At 38.7% G+C, this 24,045-nt stretch overlaps 1 pseudogene; it reads left to right on the forward strand.

Moving 5' to 3' along the window:
• Positions 1 to 22,856: 22,856 nt before the first annotated feature.
• On the forward strand, positions 22,857 to 23,064 carry LOC128578602 (uncharacterized; annotated as a pseudogene).
• Positions 23,065 to 24,045: the final 981 nt, after the last annotated feature.

The following is a 24,045-nucleotide window of genomic DNA, read 5'->3' on the forward strand; positions in this document are numbered from 1 at the left end:
CATATTCTCAAATTTCCAAATTATTTACATATTAATTGTACTAATAAACTCTCACATGAACATCAGAGGATAGCTTCCATGTTCCACACATTTTCTGCAACTTAATATTTTTAGCATGTTTAATTTTAGTCATTTTGTAATTTTAATTTTACTAATGACATAGGGACATTTCAGTGTTTTCTTTAGTAGAGCTTCCAGTTTGAGTTGGTTGCCCGTTTTTCTACCAAGTGATTTCTTGGATGTGAAACCAAAATCACAAGCAGCAAAAACAGACAAGTGAGACTGTATTGAAGTAAAAAACTTCCGCACAACAAAAGAGAAGGCAACCTAACACATGGAAGAAAACACTGGCAAACTGTGTGCTTGATATGGGGTTAATATCCACAACATAGAAGAAAGTTCTACAACCAATAGTAAAAAAGGAAAACAAAATAAAACAAAAACTCTATGGGCAAAGGACTTGAAAAGATATTTACCCAAAGAACACATACCAATGGCCAACAAGTAGATGAAATGATGCTCAGCATCACTAACTATCTGCAAAATGCAAATCAAAACCAAACGAGATATCTCCCACCTGTTAGGATGAGTGTTATCCAAAAAACACAAAACATAACAAGTGTTGGCAAGAAACAGAGATATGAGAATACTTGCACACTACTGGAGGGAAGTGGAGGTACAATACGATTATCAAGCAATCCCACTTGGGGGAATATATCTGCAAGAATTGAACTCAGGATCTCAAAGAGATACCCATGCTCTGATACTCATTACAGCGTAATTCACAATAGCCAAGACATGGAAACAAGCTATCTGTCAATCATCCGATGAATGGACAAAGAAAATGTGATATAATGTACAAACAAATATTACTGTGGCTTAAAAAGTAGGAAATCCTGTCACCTGCCACAACATGGATGAGCCTAGAAGGCATTATGCTAAAGGAAATAAGCTGCATGATTCCACAAAGCACTTCAAATGGTCAAACTCATAGAAACAGAGAATAGAATGGAGGTTGTCAGGGGCTGCGGGCAGGGGAAATGGGAGCTGCTGCTCAATGGGTATAAAGTTTCAGTTATGCAAGATGAATAAATTCTAGATACCCACTGTCCAGCATTGTGCTGTATTGTGAGTGCTATAAAATTTGGTAAGAGTCTATATTTAATTTTAAATAATCTTACCACACTAAAAATAAAAATAAGCACTTCTCTTCATCAAAACATCTCATTAAGAGGATAAAAATGCAGGGTACAGAATGGGAGGATATATTTAGTGCATACATCTAACAGGAACCTTTACCCCAAATATGTGAAGCCTCTTGCAAATTTGTATGAGAAAGAAATGTTCAGCTTTCAACCTACGTGTTTTTATGAGTTGTTGCAAAACATCTTGTCAAAGAAAGATTCCCAGAAATGATTATGTGATTAAATTGTGTTACAGCCTAATTGTGTTAGACCATCACCATCCGGTAAAACTCTCAGTGATGAAGACAGTGTTTCCATGTGTGCTGTCCCATAGGGAGCCACTAGACATTTAGCTAATGAACACTTGAGATATGCCCCGTGTGACTGAAGAATTGAATTTTAAAATGCATTTGATTTTAATTAATTTAAATTTAAAGAGCACATATAGCTTGTGGTTACCATATTGGGCAACACTCGTTGAGACCCATTTGGTAGATATAATCAAAAGTACCAGAGCTTTGCTTTTAGACAAATCTCAATTAGAATTCTATTTCTGTCACCACCACTATGAGACTTTAGGTGGAGTACTTGGGTTTTCTAACCCTGAATACATGTATCTGTAAAATAAGGGTGAGAGGAGATAATTTATTTCATTTCTAATTTTTATAAATGCATAATAGTTACATACATACTTTGATGGGGTACATGTGATATTTTGATCAAATCAGGGTGTTCAGATACCCATCACCTCAAATATTTGTCATTTTTTTGTGTTGGGAACATTCTACATGTACTCTTTAGTTGTTTTGAGAAGTACAATACATTATTTTTAACCATAGTCACCCGTTTGTGTTACTGAACACTACAGCTCATTCCTACTCTTAACTGTATTTTTTTATCCCTTAGACAACCATCTTCTACCCCATCTCCCCGGAACTCTTCCCAGCCTCTGGCAACCATCATTTTCTTCTATACATTCATGAAATCAAATTGTTTTTAGCTTCTACATATGAATAAGGTCATGAGATATTGTTTTTCTGTCCCTGGCTTATTTCACTTAATATAATGTCCTCCTGTCCCCTCCATGCTACTACAAAGGACAGAATTTCTTTCTTTCTTATGGCTGAATAATATTTCGTTGTGTGTATCCACCACATTTTCTTTATCTGCTCATCTGCTGATGGGCACGTAAGTTGATTCCATATCTGGGCAATTGTGAAATGTGTTGCAACAAACACGGGAGTGCAGAAATCTCTTCCATATACTGATTCTTTTCTTTTGGATATATAACTAGCAGTGGGACTGTATGGTAGTTCTGCTTTTAGTTTTTTGAGGAACCTCTATGTTGTTTTTCACAGTGGTATAATAATGTACATTCCCACGAACAGTGCATGGTGGATGATTGATTCCCCTTTCTCTGCATCCTCAACAAACAGCATTCATTATTTGTCTTTTTGATGAAAGCCATCTTAACTGGGATGAGATGGGATGTCATTGTGGCTGTTGCATTTCTCTGATAATTAGTGATGTAGAGCATTTTTTCATATACTTGTTGGCCATTTATATGCCTTCTTTTCAGAAATGTCTATTCAGATCTTTATCCATTATTAAATAAGATTTTTTTTCTTGATGCGAATCCTGTATTAAATTAGTGAATGCAAACGAACCACCTACGACAGAACCTATCAGTAGTTGACGTTGAAGGAATATTGATTTCTCTTCCCATACCTCTCTGGTCATTTTTGAATTCTGTAACCTCCTTCAAATGAGAGCTGGATGAGAGAGTTTGAAAGATTAGTGCAGTCTAGCCAACATCTCTAACAGGAATTCCAGGCACATATCTGCAAGACAGCCGCAGCAACCACATCCCAGCAGTTCGCAATGGGTCTTCCACAGCTGCAAATCCAAAGAAACATTTATGCTCAAGTTTCTAAGTTGAAACACATGGCCAAACACCAGCCCTGCCCTGTAATATAGAAAAAGTCCACCTTCACTTATGATGTTTCTGTTTTGTCTTGTTTAGTTCTTTTCATTCATTTATAAATTTTATACATTTTATGCATTTGTATACTTTATACATTTTGTTTTTAGTCAAGAAAATGCTTTATTTCCTTTTCCCTCAATGACTAATCTTCAGAGACATTTTTCCCTTTGGTGTGAAGAGGTCCCACCCTTTACTATGTTACTGAAACTTATATTCGCAATTTTTAAACATTTCTTGTGCTTCTAACGTGTATGTGTGAAAATGGGACAAGAAGCCTTAACAAATTTCCAGTGTTTGAAACATGAAATTTTCATTCACAACTGGTATGGGCTGACCTTCCTTCCTTCCAAAATTCATATATTCAAGTCCCTTATCCCTTAGTCCCCCAGAATGAGTCTATGTTTGGTGATAGGGTCTTCACAGAGGTAACTAAGTTAAACAGGTATCATGAAGGTGGGCTCTAAACTAATATGACCCATGTCCTTATAAGAGGAGAAAGTTAAGACACAAGCATACACACACAGAGGATAGACCATGGGCACATAGAGAAGGTGGCCATCTGCAAACCAAGGGGACAGGCCTCAACAGAAAACCAAACCCCCGGAACCTTGATCTTGGACTTGCATCCCCTAGAACTGTGAAAAAATAAAATTCTGTTGTTTAAGACATACAGTGTTACAATTGCCAAGATGTGGCATCAACCCAAGTGCCCATCCAAACATGAATGGATTAATGAACTGTGATATATGTATATCATGGAATACTATTCAGCATAAAAAAGATGGAGGCTTTATGTCCTCTGTATTAACCTGGATGGAGTTGAAGAACATTCTCCTCAGTAAAGTATCACAAGAATGGAAAAGTAAGTATTCAATGACTTGGAAAAGCATCTCTTCAATCCACTCAATACTAACATGTTGCCAGTAGATGAACAAATACAGGCCAACACAAGAGAAAATCTCAATTAAATTTACATTGGGGATGTGGGGAGGAGGGAGGGCAATTGGTGTGCTCTTCAGGCACAATGTAAGGGTATGTGGCTCACCTCCTGGGTGAGGGGAACAACTACAACAAGGACTTTGATTAATAAATGCAAACAATGTAACCTAATCCTTTATAACCTCATATTAATCTGAAACAAAAAGAAAAAAAAAATTTAAAGACACCCGGTCTGATATCCTGTGTCATGGCAATGCCAGCACTCATACAACAATGATTCCTCCCATTCATATACATTTGATTTGATATTTTTTATCACATCAACTTATACACTTAACCTGATATTTTTATCAGCTATCCCAGCGCAATTTCTGCAATTTATATTAAAAAGAACTTTTGGTGGTTGCAGTTGATTGCACACTTCCACATGAGCCAATAGTGTGTGGCAAGCCTTGAAAAGGGAATTGTGTAAAACCTATCCACTGGAACTTCTCCTATGGCTAACAGCCTCCCTACAGCCTCAGCGATTCTCTGAACATCCTGCTACTTCATGGCTCCCTTGTCTTCAGAAGTCCACGTGGCCTACATACGGCTTGGCTAAGGCCCTGCGCTCTGGCACGTGCCTCAGCCAGGGGAGCTGCCTCTGTGTTGCTCCACGTTGATATTTCCAGACATCATTCCTCCCGCTGCATGCAGATCCCTGGGCTCCTTTGAGGTCACACACTGACCCCTAGTTGCCTTACTGAGAACCCAAGCTCTGCAGTACAGCCACCTCTGCACACTGACACCTGACTTCTTTCTGGGTGATTCCAGCAGATGCAACCCCGTGCCTCGCTCTTCCTTGGCTTTGTCAAGCAGAGATATTCACCTCCCTCCACCTCGACCACCCTCTCCTACAGCCGCTCCCTGAACCTTATCTTCCCTCAGAAGTGCACCACCTCCTCAATCTCCATCTCAGACTCCCACCTTCTGACCACCTCTTCCTGCTCCTCTGGCTCCCAGTTTATTCACTCACACTCAAGATGACTATTCTGCAACCTCATTAAGGCCTTTCCTTCTAGCTAGGCGCCCGTAGCTCCATGAGTAGGGTGCTGGCCACATACACCAAGGCTTGTGGTTAGAGCCCAGCCTGGGCCTGCTAAACAACAGGGACAATTGCAACCAAAAAATAGCCAGGCATTGCGGTAGGCACCTGTAGTCCCAGATACTTGGGAGGCTGAGGCAAGAGAATTGCTTAAGCCCAAGAGTTGAGGTTGCTGTGAGCTGTGACACCACAGCACTCTACCAAGGGCAACACAGTGAGACTTTGTTTCAAAAAAAAAAAAAAAAAACTTTTCCTTCATGACCCTTTGAATTTATTTCCTTCTTCTGTTCACTTCTTGGTGTTCTACCCATCCCAGACTCCACCATCCATCACTTCAGCCATTTTCTTGCATGCCTCCTGGATTCCCTAGTGCAGTCTCCTTCCCTACCACCTGGCAGGAAACCCAACCCTGAGCAGCTCAACTGTCCTCTCCACTCACACATGGGTTGGTAGGCAAAGCTGGAAATGTCACCCACAGACTCATACAACTGTTGATTAATGATCTCCAGGCCCACTGGGTCCTTAACTCAGCCTGGAAATCATTTTGAGTTTCTCCAGTCGAGTTTCCCCTTCTTAGCAGCTGATACAATATCAAAAAAAGTCTCCACTTTCTTGAAATGTATACTCACCCCTTTGCTTTCAACAGATGATGTTGCCCTCTCTTCCACAAAAGAAATGGAAGCCACAAAGAGGAAGTCCCTCTCCCTTCTGCCAGCAGCCCTACAAATCCTTCATCTGTGCCTCCTTCCCTCCTACTAGAGAAAGGCCTCTCCTCCTGTCTAAAATTAAATTCCATTTCATTCTCTCCATCTGCTCGGAAACCATGCTCTATTCAAGATCTTCCACGTTTAGCCCTTTCCTTTGTTCCAGCTCCTTCCCAACATTTACAAGCTCCTATTTCTTTAACAATATAAATCCACATTTTCTGGTGTCTGCGTTTCTTCTGCATCCCCGCCCAGCTTCTCTTCCTTCTCTCAGCCTCAGCCATTGTGCAGTGACTCACTCCCTCACCTCAACCCACAACATCTGACTCCCCTCATTGCTTTCCAATGGGACCCCTTACTGAGGTCACCCTCGACTTCCTATTGCTAAGCTAGGGGTCACTTATCAGCCCGGTTTATACTCAAACTCTTGTCATCCAATGAGTGGTACCTGTGGCTCCAGCAGTGGCCGAGGCCCCATCCTTCCACCTTTGCATTCTCTTCTCTGCCTGCCTTTCTTCTTCTCCCTTTCAGATGCCTTCTCTTCTGCCATCCTTCAAAGCAAGGTCTTTAAGAAGTGTTCTCCCTGGGCCTCTTCCCTTCTTGTTACTGCATTCTCCAGTGACTCTGCTTACCTTCTGCTTACTGGTGACAGCCACATTTATATCTCTAGGCCAGACCTGTTTGTCCAGCTCCACATAGGTCCATCCTACTAACCAGCCAACACATCCCTTTGAAGACTTCCCCTCCTCAGCCCACCTAAGCTCAATCCTGTGCAAAGTTCAATTCATCCTCTTTTTCCACATAATGTTTCTTCTTCCTGACACTTTTTCCAATGAGATGGCATTACTATTAACTCATATGTCTAAGCCAGAAAGCCGAGGTCAGCCTCCTACTGTCCTTCAGCCCCATTCTAGCTTATTACTCAGTAAGCAATTCCTGCCAATACTAATTCTCGGTCTTTGCTCTCCCTTTCCTTTCTCTCTAGTCTACTGTCATCTATTCACATAACTACTATCTCTCAATATGGTGATGTAATACATATTTGCTATGTTGTTTGAGAATACTAAATTCTTCTTTAGAAGAGGAAAAAATAAATAGGATGAATGCAACGCATACAAATTGTGAGGTACAAATAAGTGTCTTAGTCTGCTCAGGCTGCTATACAACAAAGCACCATAGCCTAGATGGCTTCAAAAACGGAAATTTAGTTCTCACAGTTCTGGAAGCTGGATATCAAGACGAGGGCGTAAGCATGTTATATTCTACTGAGGGCCTTCTTCCTGGCTACCTGTGGGCCACCTTATTGCTGTGTCCTCACATGACTTTCCTTGAGTTCGTGTGTGCTCAGAGAAGAGATATTTCTCTTTTATTCCTCTTCTAATAAGGCCGCGAACTCACCAATCAGATGAGGACTCAACACTTATGACCTCAGTTAACCTTAATTACCTCCTAAAACCCTATCTCCAAACACAGTCATATTAGAAGTTGGAGCTTCAACACATGAATCTTGGAGGGGTGCAATTCAGTCAATAACAAGTTATTGTGAGATAAATAGAGTGTGTATGGGTGAACATAGATAGAAAAGGGTGGAAAAACCAAGGAAACACTAATACTCATGATGGTACGGAAGGCCCACTATGTTTATTTCAGAAACGGGAGGCAACTCTATTTATGAAGTCTTAATTTGGCCACCCATTGCTGATGCTCATCTTGGCCCCATGTGTCCTCTGTCTAAGAAATACAAATAAAGTCTTAGTCATTTACCATGTTTTTTTAGCAAGCTATGACTGTGGCCAGGTATACATGTCTCAGCATCTCTCAGAGGAGAATGTGTGTTATTGGTCCTAAGAACTTTTCCTCTGTGAAGCCTCTACTCACACCTCAACTCTGGTGGTTATAACCACACCATTAGCAGGGAAGGCTGGTGCAGCAGAGAGAGAAAGGATGAATGCACACTCGCATATCCCGGGATTCAGGTAGAGTGGTCCTACTGCTTGTCTGAATGCTGTTAGAAGTGTGTGAACTTTTCTCATGTCTTTTCCTTTGATTCTTTCTGGGTGCATTAAAATATATTTCATAAATCATGATTTGAGCATCTTATGTATCTTACTATAGTCTGTGAGTCTTTTCTATGACTGTTAAGATAGCCTGCCTACTAATGTACTTGGAGGACCATTATATCAAGATAATTTCCTACATCACAGGTGGATTGCATTAATGATCTCAACCCTTGACTGCTCTCTATATGCACAACCTTTGCTGTGTGTGACTTTATAGTTTCTCACATCAAGGGACAAAATGTATTTTTCTGGCTTTCAAAATTTAACTTAGTCATGTGCTCTGCTTTTCCCTATGGGATGTTAGCAGACATGATGCTAGCAGAGGCTTGTCTACTAGGTTTGCCCTCCTGAACCTCTTGCATATTTATGAGAAGGACATTCCCAAGATTGCCCACTGTGTCCAGGAAGATATTTTAAAAACACAGGGTGTGAAGCCATTCCCAGCCAAATCCAGTCTAGATCACCTAACTCTCAGTTTGCTGCAGATACCCAGATGAATCCAGCTGAGATTAGCCATTATCGACTGATCTGCATATTCATGAGAAATAATATTTGCATGTTGTTTTAAGCCCTTGAGTTTGGGGTATTTTCTTACACAGTAACAGGCAACTCACATACTCACCTAGACAAATTCTGTAGCCTCTTAATTTTTTCTGGGCTATGGAACCTCCCTTCAATCTATTTCCTATTTGAAGTCATAGTGCTCTTTTTATGCAGAGATCTGATCAGTAAATTTTCCTCCTTAAACCATTTAATGAGCCTTTTCTTTATCTTTAGGTTAAGTTACAAACTTGTGCATAATCTAGCCTCTGTCTCATTTCTGGGCTTTACCTTCCTCTCTCCCTAAATTTCACCCACACTAAGTGTTCGCATTTCTCTGACTGAGCCATTCTCTCTCTTACTTTCAGACCTTTAAACATGTTTTTTTCCCTCCTATTGGGGACATGTATTAGTTTCCTAGGGTTGCCATAACAAAATACCACAAACTGAGTGGCTTTAAACAGTCATCAGGTCTCATTCTTGATAACAGTTCATCTAGGAAATCTTTCTTTTTCTCCAAAACCTGGTTAACCGCTACTCCAATATATAAATAAGGTGTCGCGAGTTGCTGAATATGAAGCAGGGGCCATAGGTTCCACCCCCATATTAGTAAGGGAAATTTTCTCGATTTATTGCCAAATAGTTCTGCATAGTTGTCTCAATAGCGCTTTGGGTAAGAGTCTCCCTCCATTTCCTTCTTGTTCCAGTTTACATAAATTATAAAGCAGAAATGAGGAATGAGGAGTCAGTCCAAAAAATAAAGACTAAAATCCCCTGATGGAGTTGACTTCACTGAAGGCAGGAAACCCATCTTATTTATCTTAGTTTTCCTGTTCTTGCCCAGAAATGAAAACACTTCCTGGACTTTATGAATCTTCTAGTGGATTGAATTAAAGTGAACTGAACAAGACAATTTTTAATTTCAGACACAGGCCAATTTGAACACAATTGCAAGCAATGTATAAACAAGATGTCATGAATTGCTGAATATGAAACAATTACATTATAAACTTCTACTGTTACACTATTTACAACACTGTAAATATTATAGTGGTAGATTGTAGTTACAAAACCAAGCAATGGCTTTCCTGTATCTACTCCTTCCCTTCCTTCCTTCTCCTCTCACTCTCCCCCTCTCTCTTTGTCTAGAGACAGAGCCTTGCTCTGTCACCCAGGCTGGAGTGTAATGGCACAATCGTATAGCTCACTGCAGCCTTCAACTTCTGGCCTCAAGTGATACTTGTGCCTGAGCCTCCCAAGTTACTGGGATTTCAGGCATGAGCTACTATACTTGGCTGAATCTACACCTTTTGCCTGTAACTTTGTAGTACTGTGCACTTGGAGTCACTGGCTAAGTCACTTGGTTTGGGCAATGAAATGTTACTGACTGCTATGCAATCAGAGATTCGAAACACCCATGTGTGTCTCCATGAGCTCTTTTGTATGATTGGACTCAGTTACTCTTGCACATTTAATTCATCATAAGAGTATATCTTGGTTAGCTGTATGGAAGGATAAGATAAATTTATGGAGAAGAACTGAGGCCATCCTAGACCAGCTAAGCATCAGATGCCTTTCTAACATAGAGATGAGTTCAGCCAAGATCAACAGAGCCACATACTTCATCCAAAGATATAAAAGTGAGGCTGGTGAAGACCAAGAGAACTACTCATAGGGCCCATAGACTCAGAAGCAATAATACATGATCAATCTTTTAAGTAGCAGTTTTTTTATGCAACATTTTTGTTGCAATAGATAATAAATATATCTCACTCTTAAGATGGCTCAGTGAGTAGGGCGCCGGCCCCATATGCCGAGGGTGGCGGGTTCAAACCCAGCCCTGGCCAAACTGCAACAAAAAAATAGCTGGGCGTTGTGGCGGGCACCTGTAGTCCCAGCTGCTCGGGAGGCTGAGGCAAGAGAATCGCGTAAGCCCAAGAGTTAGAGGTTGCTGTGAGCCGTGTGACGCCACGGCACTCTACCCGAGGGCGGTACAGTGAGACTCTGTCTCTACAAAAAAAAAAAAAAAAATAGATTCATTCCTGGTATTCTTTTTCTCAAAGCCTATTTAAATACATTCTCTCAAGCAAAACAATAGATTAATTATTTTCTCTGCTTTTTATCACTTATTTTTGGCTCCTTTTCTCTTAGTCATTTCCCAAAACTTAATAGTTGATGGGCCTTGAAACTTTGACTCTCTAATTTCCTGTCCTTGCTAATTCCCTAATTCCCTCTTTTTCAAATTAATAAGAATATTTTAGAAACATAGTATTCCTTTCTTTTTTTCTAACAAATACCTTTTAGACATTTTATTTTTGATCTTATCTCCTGGGCCTTATTTTATTCTTATCTACTCAATGTTATGCCCAAGGTCACATGAAAGGTCATGAAAGCTCATTGTTAAATTTTTGGAAATTTTACATATGAGTAGAATATTAAACTTAACTATCTTTGAAATTTCCCATGGTGGGAATATTTGCACCATAGAAATTGGAAAATACTACAAATCGAGGCTGTTTCCCTAAACCCAGACATCCAGTTGTTAAACATTATAAGTGCACTATTGTCTATACTTTTTATATTTTATTACTGAAACCCACCCACCTTTCAACCTCTACCAGAGGGGCAGGCAGATGCCCCACCGGTGAGCTTGGGGTATTAAGGAGAGGCAGATAAAGGTTGTTCAATCTCTAGCATTTCATTTCCTATGCATCTGTGCCCCATGGATGCACATGTTTCTACAGCCTTGATTTGTAGTATTTTCCAATATTTCTGTAGACTGTCTTCCACTGGAAAAGGCTTATGTGTGTGGGTTTGATCAAAACTCCAGCCACTTACTTTTTCTTCACAGGTGCCATGATGGAAATTAGTCAATCCTTAGCTGCCCATCCTACCAAAGCCCCTTCTGTGCTTGAGGAATCCACCTCTGTGTCAGATGATGAAAAGATAAAATATTTATTCTCCTTGTTCCCTGGCAGCTGGAACAACACTCACATAACAAGATGCTCCTAGAACTTCGCATCTGGTGATGGTGATGAGAGGAAGTAGGAGAGTCTAGAATTCATTCTATGGCCAGTGCTGATAGTAGGTGCCCCTGACCCAGATGGTTTCCTTTGGCATAACCTTGACTTTCTGGAGCCCCAATTTCCCTTTGCTCTTGTTTCATTTCCACCCCCATTTCTCTATCCTTCCTGTCAATTCTTCAAGGTGTGGCATATTTTTTGATAAGTTATGTTTTAATAGCATTAATCAAGGTTGGCTTGTGTTGTTCGCAACTAAGTGTGCTGCCTGAAACAGGCCGCATGTGGAGAAATACATAAGAGTGCCACCAGTAGGTACCAGAGCTATCAAGTGGCTGTTGATGTCACTGTATGGCTGTTAGTGCCTGTTTTTTGCAGCCAGATTTTCACTAAAGGGATTAACTCAGTGCAAAGGAGCATAGCTGACTTTCATATTTAGATATACTTTTTTTCTATAATACCAGAGCTCTTCATTTAAGCAAATGGTATAAAAGTAGAGTATGAGTATGCTGTATTAAAATAGGATATATAATCCTTTAGAGAAAGAGACACAGTTACTGAAACTAAAATAAATGAGAAAGATATATTTCTCATTCATTTTTAAGTATTCTCAGTTGAAGCTTGACTACTATTTCCCTCCCACCCTCTTTGCTTGAGCAGAGTGAAATTAACTCAGTATTTCGTGGTTTTTCTTTCTTTGGAAGATTGTTTTTGGCTCTTGAACTCTTAAGCAACTTTGCGTCAAAAGTGTTAGCACCATTGATCCTTTGATCTAGTAAGGAGATTTAATAATGACTATATTTTCTTAATACCTGGACTAATGTGAAAAGTGTTAGCACCATTGATCCTTTGATCTAGTAAGGAGATTTAATAATGACTATATTTTCTTAATACCTGGACTAATGTCAAAAGTGTTAGCACCATTGATCCTTTGATCTAGTAAGGAGATTTAATAATGACTATATTTTCTTAATACCTGGACTAATGTAAGAGGAATGGCCACATTTGGTCACCTCACATTGGTCTCCTTTCAGGAGAAAGGATTCTGGATATCATTTCATTTTTTTCCTTTCTTTTCTGTTGACAAAAGCAAGTGCACTTGGTAGCAAGGTCTTTGTGTAAAGCCCATGAAGAACTTTTTGCTTTTAAATCAAAAGAGAGTTTTGTTAGACAGTTAGGTTCATTATTTTCACTTTTAGTTTTAAAGATTTGATCACACCTGTGGTGCATATTACAGGGGTATTTGCGAAACTTGGTAAATGTAGAATGTAAATGTTTTGGCACAGTAACTGAGATAACACCAGAAAGGCTATGTTAACCACTGTGATAAAAATGTGTCAAATGGTTTATGAAGTGAGTGTATGATGCCCCATAATCATATCATTGTATACAGTTATGATTTAATAAAAAAATTAAAAAAAAAAAGATTTCTCTTTAAAGATACATTAGTTTTGTTTTACAGTTATATAAAATATTTCATAGTTTCCAAGTAAATCTATAAAATGAGGCACAGTCAGGAAAATCAAGATTTGATTCAACACCTTTTCTTAAATAAATGTTAGCATATATATATATATATATACTTACATATAAATATATATATACATTTATATATTTCACCTATACATAACTACTAATGTGGTAACTAAAATGAAGCTTATTCACAAGTAAAAATAAACATTTTAGAAAGTAAAAAAAAAACAGAAAAATATAATAAAAGTAATACTGATTTATGTAGTCATTTTACTAGTATTCTTTATTTCTTCAAAATGCTTTGAGTTATGTATATTGATCTTTCATTCCAGCCTGAAGGACCCTCTGATTCTTTCAACACTTCATTAGCTGGTAGTGTCTTTCTTTCTTTCTTTTTTTTTTTTGAGATGAAGTCTCACTTTGTCACCTCTGATTGCGTGCCCTGGTGTCATAGCTCAAAGCAACCTCAAACTTTTGGTCTCAAGTGATCTTCTTGCCTCAGCCACCCAAGTAGCTGGGACTACCGGCACCCACCACAATGTCTGGCTATCTTTAGAGGCGGGGTCTCACTCTTGCTCAGGCTGGTCTTGAACTCCTGAGCTCAAGTGATCCACCTGCCTCAGCCTCCCAGAGTGCTGGGATTACAGATGCGAGCCAATACACCTGGCCCTATTTTTTTAACTTTTAAAGAATAGTTTTATATAGAACTCTTTTTTTTTTTTTTTGAGACAGAGTCTCACTATGTTGCCCTTGTTAGAGTGCTGTGGAGGCACAGCTCACAGCAACCTCAAACTCTTGGGCTTAAGCAGGCTTAAGTGATTCTCTTGCCTCAGCCTCCCAAGTAGTTGAGACTATAGGCACCCACCACAATACCTGGCTATTTTTTTTTTTTGTAGTTGTCATTGTTATTTAGCAGGCCCAGGCCAGGTTTGAACCCACAAGCCCTGGTATGTGTGGCCGGCACCCTAACCACTGAGCAACAGCACTGAGCCAAATATAGAATTCTTTTTTTTAATTTTATTTATTTTTAATTTATTTATTTTTATTGTTAAATCATAGCTGTGTACATTAGTGCAATCAAGGGGTACAATGTGCGGGTTTCATATACAATCTGAAATATTCTCATCAAACTGTTCAACGTAGCCTTCATGGCATTTTCTTAGTTACTGTATGTAGGCATTTGTATTCTGCATTTAGTAAGTTTCACCTGTACCCATTCTAAGATGCACCATAGATGTGGCCCCACCCATTACCCTCCCTCCACCAAAACCTCCCCCCTCCCTTCCCCTTCCTTCGCCCTTTCCCCATAGTCTTGTGCTATAGTTGGGTTATAGCCTTCATGTGAAAGCTATAATTTAGCTTCATAGTAGAGCTGAGTACATTGGATACTTTTTCTTCCAGTCCTGAGATACTTTGCTAAGAAGAATATGTTCCAGCTCCATCCATATAAACATGAAAGAGGTAAAGTCTCCATCTTTCTTTAAGGCTGCATAATATTCCACGGTATACATGTACCACAATTTGCTAGTCCATTCGTGGATCGATGGACACTTGGGCTTCTTCCATGACTTAGTGATTATGAATTGGGCTGCAATAAACATTCTGGAACAGATGTCTTTGTTATATTGTGACTTTTGGTCTTCTGGGTATAAACCTAGTAAAGGAATTATAGGATCGAATGGCAGGTCTATTTTTAGGTCTCTAAGTATTCTCCAAACATCCTTCCAGAAGGAACGTATTAGTGTGCATTCCCACCAGCAGTGTAGAAGTGTGCCCTTTTCTCTGCATCCACGCTAACATCTCTGGTTTTGGGATTTTTTTATGTGGGCTACTCTTACTGGTGTTAGGTGATGTCTCAAAGTAGTTTTGATTTGTATTTCTCTGATGATTAAGGATGATGAGCTTTGTTTCATGTGTTTGTAGATCGTGCGTCTGTCTTCTTTGAAGAAGTTTCTCTTCAAGTCCCTTGCCCACCCTGAGATGGGATCCCTTGTTCTTTTCTTGCTAATACGTTTGAGTTCTCTGTAGATTCTGGTTATTAGACCTTTATCGGAGGTATAACTTGCAAATATTTTCTCCCATTCTGAGGGCTGTCTGCTTGCTTTACTTACTATGTTCTTGACTATGCAGAAGCTTTTTAGTTTGATCAGGTCCCAGCAGTGTATTTTTGATTGACAGGATTTTTTCTTTCAGCACTTTAATACGTCATCCCAATGGGAGTTTGTTGAGTTTCTTAGATGTGTAGATTCAGATCTCTGATCAAATGTGGGAAGTTTTTTGATCAATATATTTCTTCAAATATTATCTCCGCTACTTTCTCTCTTCTCTTCTGGGATTTTCACTGTATGTATATTACTAAGTTTGATGGTGTCCCACAGATCTCTTTAGCTCTTCTTTTTGCTCATTCTTTTTTTTTTCTTTCTGTCCCTCATACTTGATTATTTCCTTTGACCTATATTTGAATGCACAGATTCTTTTTTTTCCTTTGCCTGTTTATATTTGCTGTTGAATCCCTTTAGTATAGTCTTTTATTTCAGTTACTATGCTTTTCAGATTCAAAATTTCTATTTAGTTCCTTTCTATACTTTCTCTTTATTGATAGTTTCTATTTGTTGAGACATTATTTTTCTAACTTAATTTAGTTTTATCCATGGTTTTCTTTTGCTGTACGAAAATGGTTTAGGATTGTTGATTTAAAGTCATTATACAGTAAGTCCAATATCTGTGCTTCTTTAGGTATAGTTTCTGTTAATTTCTTTTTTGTGAATGAGCAATACTCTCATTTTTATTAGCATGTCTTGTAACTTTTTGTTGAAAATTGGACAATATGAATGTTAGGATATGGTAACTCAAATTCTCCTTACTCTCCATAATATGTGCTGTTTGCCATGTGTTATAGTTATTTGTTTGTTTAGAGACTTTTAAAAAACTAGTTCTGTGAAGATTATATTGTTTGCCATGTGTGGTATATGAGGTCTTTCATCCTTTAGCTGAGTGATCAGCTAGTCATTTGACAGAGATTTACATGAACATCTGGAGCCAAATTTTTAGAAAGAACAGAACAGAATAGAATAGAATAAAAAAGAAAATAAAACAAAGGAGGAAAACATGTTCTCCAGGTCCTTGAATATTGGTTTTGTGTTAAGACAGTTTTTCAATTCTTAGGCCTTTTACAATTCTGCCTTAACATTCACTTCTTATTCTCTCTGAACCTAGAAACCAGCCAGAGTTGAAAGCTTAAGATCTTCTTAAATCTTTTCTGAGCATGCATCTTGCCTTGGACATGTGTGTGGCCTTCTAGTTTCCCCCAATCTACATGGGAACATTTCAAAGCCCTTATTTCCCCAAGGAATATCATAGCCTAGCTTTTACTGCCACACTTTAAGTACGTCTATTGTTTGCTCCACCTGTTATTTTTGCCCAGATGACATTAGCTTGCTTTTCAATGTTTTTGAGGAAGGATCTTCAGATAACCACTTCTCCACCCTGAGAGAGTTCCAAATTAAGTAAAACAAGGTCATGCACCCTGTGTCACTTTTAAGGGAATACCTAGACAGATACAAATAGATAATCACAATTCCTTGGTAGCAATTTCGGTTCTGTTCCTTTCAGAGACAAGTACCCATACTGAGAATACAGGATGCTATCTTCAAGATCACTATCCCAGTGAGAAGGGGGGTGGAACTGGGTAACTTTTTAACAAAAGTTAAAATGCCACGAAGTTCTTCTGCTGTGTGTTAGTGACCTTTTCCTCTGGTCATGAATTCACTTGGTTTCTATAAACCTTTAACTATCTCCCAGAATTCTGATAAGTTTTCTTATAACTGTTTTCTTGAAAATTTTCAATGATTCTGGGGATAGACAGGTCCCCAAACTTCCTTACTCATCCTGTATTGCTATTAGTTAGCTCAGGTGGCCGTAACAGAGTACCATAGACTGGGGGGCTTAAACAACAAAAAAATATTTTCTCACAGTTCTGGAGATTAGAAGTCCAAAAACAAGGTGCTGTCAGAGTTGGTTTCTGGTGAGGCCTTTCTTCTGGCTTACTTCTCACTATGTCTTCTTATGACCTTTTCTCTATGTATGTGCACGGGATAGAGTGTATAGCGAGACAGTCAGTTCTGGAGTTTTTTTGTTTTATAAGAATACCAGTCCTATAGAATTATGGACCTGAAGCCAGCAAAGGAGCCTGCAAGATGGAGTCTGAGAAGTTAAGCTAAAACAGTACAGCCGATCTAGTCTGCTCAGCCTTCCCCACATACCTTCCCTGATTATCTAGTTAAGGTTTCTCCATGACTATGAGGTTGTCTACCTCAGGAGATTCGAGGAAGTAGTCACACATACACAATAGGTGTTGTAGTAGTGGTAAAGGTTACTTGTTGATATGACATTTTCTCTTAGATATTTTGTTAAGTGAAAATCACCTTCCTTTGGTTTAAACATTTTGCAGTGTCAGAATGAAGACTACTTTGATGTTACCTCCTCTCAGATAAAGTTAAAGTTTTCTAGGTTTGTTTCCTTATATTCCCATTTTAAAAACTATTAGAATTGTAACAGGCAGAAAAGTCTTGGAGAGACTACTCTTGCTATTTTTCACAATTGCTGGCCTTCTGACAATAAAGTTTGATGGACCTAATTAATCCCTGTCTCTGCATGTGACTGACAGTGACAGGCAGCCAGACCCTCTTTGTCCAGTAAAAGACCCACCCTTATGAACTCATTTAACCTTAATTACCTCCTTACAGACTCTGTCTCCAAAGACAGTGACATTGGGGGTTAAGCTTTCAACACATAGATTTCATGGGGAAGGATCGCAATTCAGTCCATTGCACCATCCTTTTTGTTCACATCATCCTTGGCTTTATTATTATTTTTTTAATAAAATATATAAGCTTTCCCAACAATGCTTTATCCACTTCCTCCCTTTGAAGATTGTTAAAAAGCTAGTTGCAAAAGATCTGGGAAGTTTGGGAGACCTAGTATTTGTTTTTCATTTTTTATATTTGGAGGTAGCACAGGAGAAGGGGAGATGAGAAAATATTTGAAGTAGTCAAAAATAATGCCTGTCATGATGATACCTGGAATCATGGAGTGGAGACAGCAGGAGAGTACCTTGTTTTGACATGGGGTTTACATTGTTCATGGTGCCTCTTTGATTTCAGCTATTTTATGAAGATAGAAATTATGTATAGTCACCTGAAACCCAAGCATTGCTGATATTGCTCATCATTAATTGGGCCATATTACTAGACATTTTATGAGAGTTTGGGGATCTATATCTACATACATATCTAAATTCCATGAATATTTTGCCATTTTTGATGGGCATGCTTCATTTTTAAGTCCAAGCAGTACTTTTAAACCTAAGCCTCACTGACAAGACTGATATGTATCCAATTATATATGTATAGAGTTAGATAATTAAATTTTAAAAGCAAATGAAGAAATTTTAAAAGTCATTCAGATTCATCAATTTTTTTTAAAAACGTAGTTTTATTTTCATCAAAATGTTTGCCTTTGTTCAAAATAGTTAATCTATTTATACCAGGGAAGTTTAGCAAGGAAAATGAGTGCAGTCCCTGAATAATATACAAATATGGTTTGAATCTGAATATCTTCACTTCCCCAAATTGAGAGCAATAGTCATACCTTGTGTCTACAGTTGCAAGTTCAGCGTGTACAGATGTCTTCTCACATCTATGAGAAAGTAAAGCCTGGTGATTTGTTTGAAGTGTTGCTGATTGAATTTCTTAGAATTACTTAATTACTGAGCTACTCAGTCACAGAAAGCAATTCTGTAAATCTCAAATATCATGAATTACCACTAATTAATAAACTCATTACATTAAAATAAAATATGCATTATCTGCTTTGTTTTTTACACATTGAGTAAAAAAAAAAAAGGTGATAAGAAATGGCTGGCTTAGCAACAGGCAGTTGATGCTGACCTCAGAAGTGGTCTCACTGGAGAACACTGAAGATAGCATTGAATATGTCAGATTTTAAAAACTGTTTTATTTTAAAATAATTTCAAACATGCAGAAGAGTTACAAGAATACTCCAAAGAAATCCAGCGTACTCTTAATCCAGACTATCAACAATTAATGAGTTTGTCACATTCAGATTATCATTCTTTCCTCCTCATACTATTTTTTTTGAACGATTTGAAAATAAGGGGCTGGGCGTGGTGGCTCACAACTGTAATTCCAGCACTTGGGAAGCCGAGGCGGGTGGATTGGCTGAGTTTACAGATTCAAGACCAGCCTGAATCAGAGTGAGACCTCATCTCTAAAAATAGCCGGGCATTGTGGCAGGTGCCTGTAGTCCCAGCTACTTGGGAGGCTGAGGCAACAGAAATGCTTAAGCCCAAGAGTTTGAGCTTATGTGAGCTATGGCACCATGGCACTCTACCGAGGGCAACAAAGTGAGACTCTGTCTCAAAAAATAAAAAATAAAAAAGAGAGAATTTTCTATTCAAGTCCCTTGCCCACACAGAAATGGGGTTATTTGTTCTTTTCTTATTGATTAGTTTGAGGTCTCTGTGGATTCTAGTTATCAGACCTTTGTCGGAAGCATAACCTGCAAAATTTTTCTCCCATTCTGAAGGCTGTCTATTTGCTTTACTTACTGTGCTCTTAGCAAGGAGATGGTTATGTTAATAAGTTTGATATAAGCATTCCACATTGTACATCAAATCAGCACATTGTATCTCATAAATGCATTAATGTACACAGTTACAATTTAATAAAGGGAAAAATAAAAATAGATGAACACCATAAAAAACAATTTGAAAATAAATTGGTTATATTTACTCTTAAATACTTTCATTTTCTTTTCTTTTTTCTTTTTTTTTTTTGAGACAGTCTCACTATGTCCCCTTCAGTAGAGCACCATGGTGTCACAGCTCACAGAAACCTCAAACTCCTAGGCTCAAGTGGTTCTCTTGCCTCAGCCTCCCAAATAGCTGGGACCACAGGCGCCCTCCACAATGCCCAGGTATTTTTTGTTGTTGTTGTTGTTGTTGTTATTGCAGTTGTCTCTGTTGATTTCAGCTGACAGGGGCCAGGCTCGAACCTGCTGGCTGGCACCCTACCCACTGAGACACAGGCACCGCCCAATACTTTCATTTTCTAAGAGAAGAGCCACCACCAGTAATGTGACAGACCAATATCTTGCACTTTCTGATATGATACACTGAGCATGACACGCATCACTTCTATAATGTGCCAAAAATGCATAACAAAAATTGCACAGCCTGAATCTAGTCATGAAAAGCTCTCAGACGCACCTCAAATGATGGACATGCTACAAGATAACCTGTCTATATTCTTTAAATATGTCAATGTCATGAAATAAAGTAAAGGCTGAGGAACTAGCCTGGATTAAAAAGGACCAAAGATACATGACAATTGGACTCCATGCACAAATTTAGATTGGATCCTGGACCAGAATGAAAAAAAAAATCCCAGAAAAGAACATTATCGGGATAGTTATCAAACTCTCAATATGAACTATAGATCAGATAATGGTATTGTATCCGTGTATGTTTTCTAATTGTAATAATTATTAACTATTCTAATAGTTTTTTGAATGTAACTACACATGTTTACATGAAACATCTTCAGTAGCTCACTAATAGGCAGTTTTTTTAGGCCAAACATTATATGCTGAAAGTATCAAGAGTGATAACGTCAGGGTCATGTGAAATCCATATACCTTTTGTCTTGGAGAGAATCCTATTCCAATGCCAGCATTATTAACAAATCTGACACTTGAAACTGTTACCTGGTTGATAGATAAGTTACTCGTTAACATGTTCGCAACAATGAGCCTTTGCTAACTGCCCGAGGTGGGATTATAAGAGCTCAGATAGCCCTAGAACAAGGAAAAATGATGTAGGACAGGCATAGAGACAAAGCTTTTCTCCTTCAGATCTAGCTAAAATATGCAGAGACTGGTCATAGAAAACTAATTCTTGTTGCTCAAGAGATTTCTTCCGGCTTCTTGGACTGAGAAGGTTCAACATGTGTGGTTACTACAAGAACCAGTCAGCAACAACTAGGCTGTCAGGAGACTGGAAACCACGTGCTGTTCTGATCAGTTCAGTGGGAAGAGATACATTACATAGCGCAAATTGAGAGCAAGATGGCAGAGTTCAAGCTAGGGACTTGGTACAACAGTTGAGGCTCATGAAATAATTTCATTATTTACAATGAAGCCCTAGCTTTATGGAATGGTTCTGGTGGCTCTAACAAACAGTGGTAGATCAGACCACCCAAACTGAAATCCCACTTCTGGCATCAAGTAGCCATGCCACCCTGGGGAAGTTGCTATATCTCCCTGGATTTGTATCTCTTATCAATAAAATGGTATATTAGCTTCCCATGGCTGCTGTAACAAATTATCGCAAATTTATTGGCTTAAAACAACACAACCTGTTTTTCTTTTAGTCTGGAGGTCAGAGGTCTGGAATAAGTTTCACTGTATTAAAATCAAAATGTCAGCAGGTCTGCATTCCTTCTGGAGGCTCTAGGGGAGAATCCCTTTCCTTGCCTTTTATAGATTTTAGAGCTGCATAACTTACATTCTTTGGCTCATGGCCCCTTCCTCCATCCTTAAAGCCAGCAGCATAGCATCTTCTCACGTATGCTTCCACGTTCTATCTTCTTTCTCAATGACAATGCAGCTGTCGTTGTTTGGCGGGCCCAGGCTGGATTCAAACCTGCCAGCTGAGGCGTATGTGCCTGGCGCCTTAGCCGCTTGATCCTGAGCCTCCTGCCTTCCTCTAATAGGACCCCTGAGATTATATACCACTTACATAATCCCTGATAATTTTCCCATCTCAAAATCTTTAACTTATTCACATCTGCCAAGTTCCTTTAACCCTGTAAGGTAATGTATTCACAGGTTCTGGGGATTAGGACCTAGACATCTTTTTTTTTTGAGGGGGGCAAGATAAGTACTGCTATAAATGGGCATGATAATTTTACATACCTCATAGGGTGGTTGTGAAAAACAAATTTGACAAAGCATGCAAGGCATGTAGCATGTATAAAATGCTTTGTATATGTTAGCGGCTGTTAATAAGACCAGGATAAATCTGTAAAAATAGCTCTTTTCAAGAAAAAACAAAGAATATAATCCAATTTAACAAAGCAGACATACTGGAAAGTTTTAAATTTGAATCAATAATTACAGAGATTTCCTCATTTTTTCCTTATTCCGATGAGTTAATGTATGTAAATCACATTTAACATAAAAAGTTAAAAATGTAAATTTTCATTACCAGACATTTTCCCTTTTTATTAAGTGAAATGCCCATTGAAACCATGTTCTTAATGGCTTTAATTGCCTAGACTAGTAAATTACTCCTTTTTTTCTGAATGTCTCTTCTTTTACTTTGTTATTTTCTCTTTCAAACAGAAGATAGAACATCTGGATTTCAATCCAGCAGCTTTATTTAACTTTCTTTTTTACTTTTTCTTTTTTTTTTTTTTTTTTTTGAGACAGAGCCTCAAGTTGTCACCTGGGGTAGAGTGCTGTTGCATCACAGTTCACAGCAACCTCCAACTCATGGGCTGAAGCGATTCTCCTGCCTCCACCTCCCAAGTATCTGGGAGTACATGCTCCTGCCACAACGCCCGGCTATTTTTTGGTTGCAGCTGTCATTGTTGTTTGGCGGGCCCAGGCTGGATTCAAACCTGCCAGCTGAGGCGTATGTGCCTGGCGCCTTAGCCGCTTGAGCCACAGACGCCGAGCCTATTTAATTTTCATTAACTCTCAAGACTCTGGATATGAAACTAAAGTGCATCATCCATGTAACAAAAAACACTTGTCCCCCCTACATTTTTTTGTAATAAAAAGTGATAGCTTTGTGCAGTGACAGTATTATAGCCAATGAGGTTAATCCGAGGTGTGATTATTGCTGATTGGAATAAAAAGTGGGTTTCACTATACCACGATTTATTCAGAACCCTTTTTGATATAAAAGGTAGATAGAAATCAATCCATCTCAAAACTGTTTTTTCTTAAGCAGGAAGTGATAGTGGTGGGAATTTATGTCTTCCGTAACTGGGTTAAATACTATGATGTGTGTCCAGGTCCAGCTTCTAAAATGAAGAACTTATTCCCTTACTATCAGCATCTACAGGGATTGTCTCAATGAAGAGAACCATCTTGCCCAAGTTCACTCAGGATCATCCCCACTTTAGATTTCCCCACAGGGTTGCTGAGGCCTTACTGTGACTGCATGATATTTAAACTTCTTCTATCTGCTCCTGCTTTTTTACCTTTCCCTCCCTCCCATGGGTATTTACCTCCAAGAACACTCCCAAATAAAACTCCTGTATGCTAACTTCTTTCTCAGAATCCACTCTTTAGAAAACACAATCTGCAAGAAAAACTGAAATGTCCAAGTATTTCAGGCAGATCAGACTCAAGAATTCAAATATTGTCATCATATTTGTCTCCAAACCTCCCTGTTAATATCCAGATGCTGCTTCTGATTTTGTTCATGTTGACGTAATTCTTATGCAGCTTTTTAGCATGAGGTCATAGAGATGGCCTGTGGAAGCACCAGGCATACACCATTTGCAAAGAGATAAAAGTTTGATCTTCTCTTCTCCAGAATCTCTAACAACTCCCCCGCCATAATGCAAAAAACTAACTTTAAATGTCTATCCCTGTGACAATTACTGTGTCTAAGGTGATGAAGCCCTCTCATTAGCCATCCTATAGGTCCCTATAGCTCATAAAAGGATACAGAATGGGCTCTTGACAGTTCCAAAAAGAACAGGATCCATGGGAGAGATAAAAGAAACAAAGTTATTTTTCATCAGCACCAGGAACAAAACTCATTAAGAATCTTGGTGTAGTAACACATGTCCCTTTCTTCAGTAACTGCACACATACTTCTTGGAATAATTAGGAAATTAATTTTTAATTTGAGTTTTCAAGGAGAAATCTTACGCAGGATGCAAAGTCAGGGAATTTCCTAGAGACGTAGGCCTGCTTCTCTCCTTTTTCTCAGCCAGAGTTGTCTATTATTTCAATCCCAA

The sequence above is a fragment of the Nycticebus coucang genome, chromosome X (assembly GCF_027406575.1).
Source record: "Nycticebus coucang isolate mNycCou1 chromosome X, mNycCou1.pri, whole genome shotgun sequence".
NCBI classification, from domain to species: Eukaryota; Metazoa; Chordata; class Mammalia; order Primates; family Lorisidae; genus Nycticebus; species Nycticebus coucang.